The 6,042-nt window shown below is 40.0% G+C and overlaps 1 pseudogene; it reads left to right on the top strand.

Moving 5' to 3' along the window:
- The first annotated feature begins 469 nt into the window (after window positions 1-469).
- On the top strand, window positions 470-2,421 carry LOC110196907 (PX domain-containing protein kinase-like protein pseudogene; annotated as a pseudogene).
- The last annotated feature ends 3,621 nt before the right edge of the window (window positions 2,422-6,042 follow it).

The following is a 6,042-nucleotide window of genomic DNA, read 5'->3' as shown; positions in this document are numbered from 1 at the left end:
GGAGTATAAAAGAAGAAGAAATGGAAAACATTTGCCAAAAAAAAGTTCGAGAAATGTTCTCCATCAAGGATAGTATAACTCCCCAATTTGGGCCCTAAAATCACAATCCCTGGGGTGCTTACGAAGTAGGGAGGAATGGCCCCGAAGACAGCAATGATGAGAAAAGCAGCCAGATTGGACCAAGTAAATATAGAGAGAATCTGTACTGGAAGTTATATAATTGTGAAAACGTCGGATACAAGGTATCTTGGTGTGGGAATTCTCTCCATCAATACAGATCAAAACCCATCCATGACTTAGTTAAATCTAAGGAAGTTTCTTGAGACACATAGGGTTAAATGACTTGTTTACGGCTTCAAACAGTAAATGTTTCAAAGGTGGGTTATCAACTTACATTTTATGGAGTCGGGGTGGGCAGAGATTGGCAGCCGCCTGCCCGCAGAGGAGGAAGAGGGCAGCAAAGAAGTCCATGAAGAAGCGGCCAGAGGCAAGGTGCTGGTGTATCACACCGCGCAGCAGAGCACTAAGATTGAAGAGAGCCAGTCTTCACTCGCACACGGAATACAGCATTCGTAGGCAAAGAGGAATTTCCGTAGCCGATGGCAGATTGTGAGAAGATAAGTGATTTTACATTTGCTCAAGAGCAGTTTGTAGATTCCAGGTCTAAGTCTACTTCTTCCTCTCCCAAAATTGTTTGACAATGTGGATCTTGAGTTCGTGACAGAAAGAATTTCTGAAGTATCTCAATGTAATCACCACAAAATACATGCTAATTATGAACTGGTTAAGAAATCTTTAGATCCCAACAACTATTCTGCAAATTATCCGAAACTGCAGCAGGTTTCAATGTTCTTTCAATGGGAACCACAGTGGGAGGTGATGGAACAACTGAAAGATATAGGTTGGAGGACACGGAAGAGGTATTTCTTAATGAAGAGTAAGAGCCATGAAAAAAGTCAGCTTGGAGTAAGCTGGCATGACTTTGTTCCTGATAAGTACCTGTCGGATAAACATTTTCAATGGATAATCAAACACCTTCTTTCTTGTTTTCATCTTTACATCTACAGAGTCACCTTTGCCAGAACCAGTGAATCCTCCACTTTGGTCATTAGGATGTTTAACAAGTGACTCCGGGTAAGTCACTTAAACCTGTTGGCCTCAGTCTCCTCATCTGTAAAATGAGCAGGAAAAGGAAATAGCAAACCACTCCAGGATCTTTGCCAAGAAAACCTTAAATGGTGTCATGAAGAGTAAGACATGGCTGAAAAATGACTGAGCAACAAATTTTATGAAAAAGGAATACTAAAAGACCTCATCTACAGGGTAAAAGCCAAAAGTCTCATTCCGTTCCTGAAGAAATATTGCAACCCTAAGAAGATCCAGGGTCTTGAACTCCAGCAAATAAAAACATTTGAATGACAAATATTAGTCATTAAAATTTCTCCATGAAAAGGAATTTCCTACGGGCATCTTCATTCTTCCAATGTGATGCTGGATGGAGGCACGTTCCAGTTACTAGATCTCGAGAACTTCTTGTGAAGACTCCCTTCTATTGATCCTGTTTCTCGCAATTTAGGAAAATTAATACATTAGAAAAGTGTGGATGCCCGCTGTTTCAGACGCTTAACTCTAGGAAATAACTTAAAGCCGGCCCCCTGACTCAGGACCAGTGAATTCGTTCCTTCCAGCACCATCTGAAACTCTGGTGGAGGTGCTATAAGTCTTTCTGTCTCAGGAAGCCTGTAAGAACAGTATGCTTTCGGTCTCCCGCCTCTTTCAGATGCCATTACTCAGTGATGTTTTATTAAGCAATTCGGAGAAGTCGTAGTCTAATATCCTCACAAAGTTAAAAGAGGCATTGAAAATCTCCAAAGAATGAAGATAGATAAAGCTAACTGAAGAGTTGAAACTGAAGAACTATGGCTCTGGGGGAGAGGGAGAGAAAAGGAAAGATTTTAGCTCAGAATAAATCAAAATGCTCTGCATTTGAAAACAGTGACTACACTAGACCGAGTGCAGCAACTCAGTTCAGCAGGATCTAGGGCAAATTCCCAACTGACAACCCCATCATCTCCAACTCTACCCTCTGCAGCAGGAATGTAACCGCCCCCACCTGTACTTCCCCTACCACCTAGGGTTCCTGTTACCTCTCCCCCTTCCCCCACGGCCATTTCCCTCCCTTTCCCAGATCCCCTTACCGCTCCACCCCCTTCTCCCCCGCGCATGGACCTTCGCTCCTTCTGCCTGTCTTTGAATTGTACCAGCTGAAGAGGCTTAATTAGCTCCATTCAAAATTTTCAGAAAAGTGCTTTTAAGAAAGGGGAAACCTGTGATCACAGTGCTCCAGGATCTGCTGAAGTTGCCACATTTAATGTTTTTCCTTTTGACGCATCCCTTTGCACTTCCGCACTTCCACGTTGAATGACTGATAAGTCAACAGGGTAGCACTGGGCACATGTTCACCAGAGGGAGTCTTTTCAAGAGGCAAATGATGCAGCAAGGAGTCTGAGTGTGAATGGCAACTTCGTTCTCCCCCCCCCCCATCTTTTAGAGTTGTCAATAGTTCTACCAATTGAATCAGAAAGCAGGCCAATAGTGACAATATTCAGATCATGGTAGCAAATGCACTTTGTGTTGTGATGCCTCCTTCCCCTGTAAAGAGAGCAACGGGGAAACAAACGTGCCGGTGAATATTTTGTCTCTCTCAAACTACTTTCTAGTCTCTTAGACATACCTTCCATTTTTGTTGATTCAGTTTCATTTCCACTGTTTTCATAAGAGTACTTGGCCCCAAAGCACAGCCCATGGTTGAGTTTAGAAGACAACCTAAGCTTTTGATTAGCGTTTAAAAATGGTGGATGTCTTCTGTGAATTTTAACAGAAATACTTCCTAAAATTTGGGATTGTTTAAACAGCCCCTCTAAGCCCAAAATTGCCACTTTCTAATTAGAATCTTTTGGAAAGGGACAAGAGAGAATATTAATGGGCTCCATCAAGTAGAGAACACTGCTAACATTCTACATTAAATAACTTGAAAAAAAGGAGGGTTTCTTACAACACAAATAAACTTAACATCTATTAGACATGGCAGTCTTTGAAAAACTGAAAATAAGCACATCTTACAATATTCCTAATGTTATGGATTTTGTGAATTTCAAATTAAAAAGATCCTTTATTTTATGATTGCTCAAACCTTTAAACAAATTGCACAAATTATAGATAATCCATTTTTTTAAATTTAAGTCTACATCAGTGTTTGTTACTATGAGAAAGAATGTCATTGTGTGTAAAGTTTCATGTAACCTGTGATATATGTTCACTTGTATTTTTTATTAAAACAATAAACCATGTCAGAGAATTTTTCTATATAGATGAACTAGTTATTTCAAGACACTATACCATAAGGATTCTTGGAGATATTATTTAGTAGGAGTGAAGAGATTTGCACAGTATTTTTCCCCTAAATTTTAGTTTTCCTTTTTCAAGTCCTGTTTTCTTGTTATTTCTTTATTAGGAAAAGCTAACTCCAATGGTGAAAAAAAAAGTTTATATCTTCCTGTCTTCAACCCCACCACTCTACCTAATACATAATATTTCCTTTATTTATAACATCAATGTAATTAATACATTTCTAGGAATCACTTTCCTGATCTTCATAGAGTAGGTGACCAGCTTGTTACTCCAAAAGTTTTACCAGTGCAGTGTGGTCTGAATTCAATGGGCAGTGAATTCAAGCTGAAAGGCAAAGTGCTATGCTATGTAGTGAAGAGATCCCTGATCTTGAATTGTCATACAGTGGAACAAATGCTGGATTTATTGTCGGAAAACTGGGTGGGTTCACATGCCAATTCTGTCACTTATTACCTATAGTGACCTTGATCAAATCACATAATGCATCTCTGGCCCTTAATGTCTCTCTGGCCCTTAGTTTCTTCAAGTATAAAATCACAGTCTTGAACTATCAGAAGTGTCAAACTGCCAGATTAAAATGTAATTGGGAAATATGTAACAAAATGAATAAACAATAATGTAAACAGATGTTAATTTGTGGTTTTCTAAGTCAATATGCAGTCCACAGGGATCTCTTTCTATTTATGTTAATGCCACTGGAGTAGATGACGTCTAAGATACATTTTTTTTCCTGTAAGATACTGTCTGTGATTTAAGGACTGGTAATCAAATCTAACCAATCAATCACTCACTAAACACTGATTAAGTGCCTACTATAGGTCAGGCATTAGTCAAGGCCCGGGGATGCAAAAAGAGATAAAATACAGTCCTTGTCCTCAAGGAGCTTACAATCTAATGAGGGACACAATGTTCAAACAAATATATACAAAGCGAGCTATATAAAGGATAAGTAGGAAGTAATTAACAGAGGGAAGCCCTGGTATTAAGAGGGGTTGGAGGAGGCTTCCTGTAGAAGGTGTGATTTTAGTTGGGACTTAAAGGAAGCCAGGGAGGTCTGTAGTCAAAGAGGAGGTAGAAGAAGGTTTCAGGCATGAGAGAAATGCTGGAGAAAATGCCAGGAGTTGAAAGATGAAGTGTGCTGTTCCTGAAACAGCCAGGAGGCCAGTGTCACTGGATTGAAGAGTATGTGTCAGGGAATAAGGTGTAAGAAGATTGTAAAGCTTGGAAGGGTCTAGATGGGTATGAAAGACTTTGAATACCAAATGAAACATCTTGTATTAGATCCTGGGGGCAATAGGAGGCCAATGGTGTTTGTTTGGTAGAGTAGCAGTGACATAATCTTTATGTCTTGTGTCTTTATGTGACTTGTGCTTTAAAAATAAAGTTAGTGGGTTAATGGAGAGTGGAGTGGAATGAGGCAGACTTAAAACAGGCAAACCTGGCAGCAGGCTGTTGCAATAACCCAAGCATGAAGTGATAAGAGACTGCCATAGAGTGGTGGTAATGTCTGTTGCAAGGTGAGATCAATCCTTGGCAATAGACTGGATACAGGGGATGAGAGAAATTAAGAAATCCAGGATGACTTCTAGTTTGCAAGCCTGAGGGAGTGGAGGATGGTGCTATACTCTACAGTAATAGGGAAAGTGCAGATGGGTAGGTAAGGGGCAGAGATAATGAGTTCCATTTTGGATATGTTGAGGTTAAGATATCTACTAGTCATCCAATTTGAGATGTCTGAAAGGCAGTTGTAGATGCAAGTTTGGAGATCAGCAGAGAGTTTGAGGCAGGATAGATTTGTTTGAGAATCATCAGGCCAATGATGGTAATTAAATCTATGTGAGCTTATGAGATCATCAAGTGAAGCAGTATAGAGGGAGAAGAGAAGATGGTCTAGGTTAGAACCCTGAGAGACACCTATGGTTAGAGGAGATGATCTGGAAGAGGATCCAGTAAAAGAAACAGTGAAGGAACAGTCAGATAGGTGAGAGGAGAACCAGGAGGAAGCAATGTCCTAAAAACCTAGAGAAAAGAGAATATCAAGGAGAAGAGAGTAATTAGTGGTGTCAAAGGCTGCAGAGAGGTCAAGGAATACAAGGTTTGAGAAAAGACCATTGAATTTAGTTAACTATGATGATTGGTAACTTTAGTGAGAACAGTTTGGATACAATAATAATATTGGAAGCCAAATTGTAAGGAGTTAAAAAGAGAGAGGAAAGAAAATGGAAGCACCTATTGTGGACAGCCTTTTGGAGGAGTGTAGCTACAAAGAGCAGAAGAGATAAGATAATATCAGAGATGGAAGGATTAAGTAAATGATAGAGTGGGAATGACAGAGGGAGGAATCAATTGGAGGAGACAAGATGAAATGAGATTATTTGATCAAGTAGAAGGGTCAGCCTTTGTCAGGATTAAGGTTCCTTCATCATGTGAGGCAGAGATGAAGGAGGAGAAAGTGGCAGAAGGCACCTGAGTGATAGGAGATGAGAATGAAGAGAGAAGAGGGAGTTGACAGAATGGTCTAAATTTTTTTACTGAAAAATATGAGGCAAGGTTCTCAGCAGAGAGAGTGGGGATAGAGTGAGCCGCAGGACATTTGAGGAGTAATAAAAAGATTTAGAAAAGCCATTGTGG

Source organism: Phascolarctos cinereus, unplaced genomic scaffold (assembly GCF_003287225.1).
Source record: "Phascolarctos cinereus isolate Bilbo 61053 unplaced genomic scaffold, phaCin_HiC Scaffold_726;HRSCAF=1367, whole genome shotgun sequence".
Classification (NCBI taxonomy): Eukaryota; Metazoa; Chordata; class Mammalia; order Diprotodontia; family Phascolarctidae; genus Phascolarctos; species Phascolarctos cinereus.
This window is presented reverse-complemented; position numbering and strand designations above follow the sequence as displayed.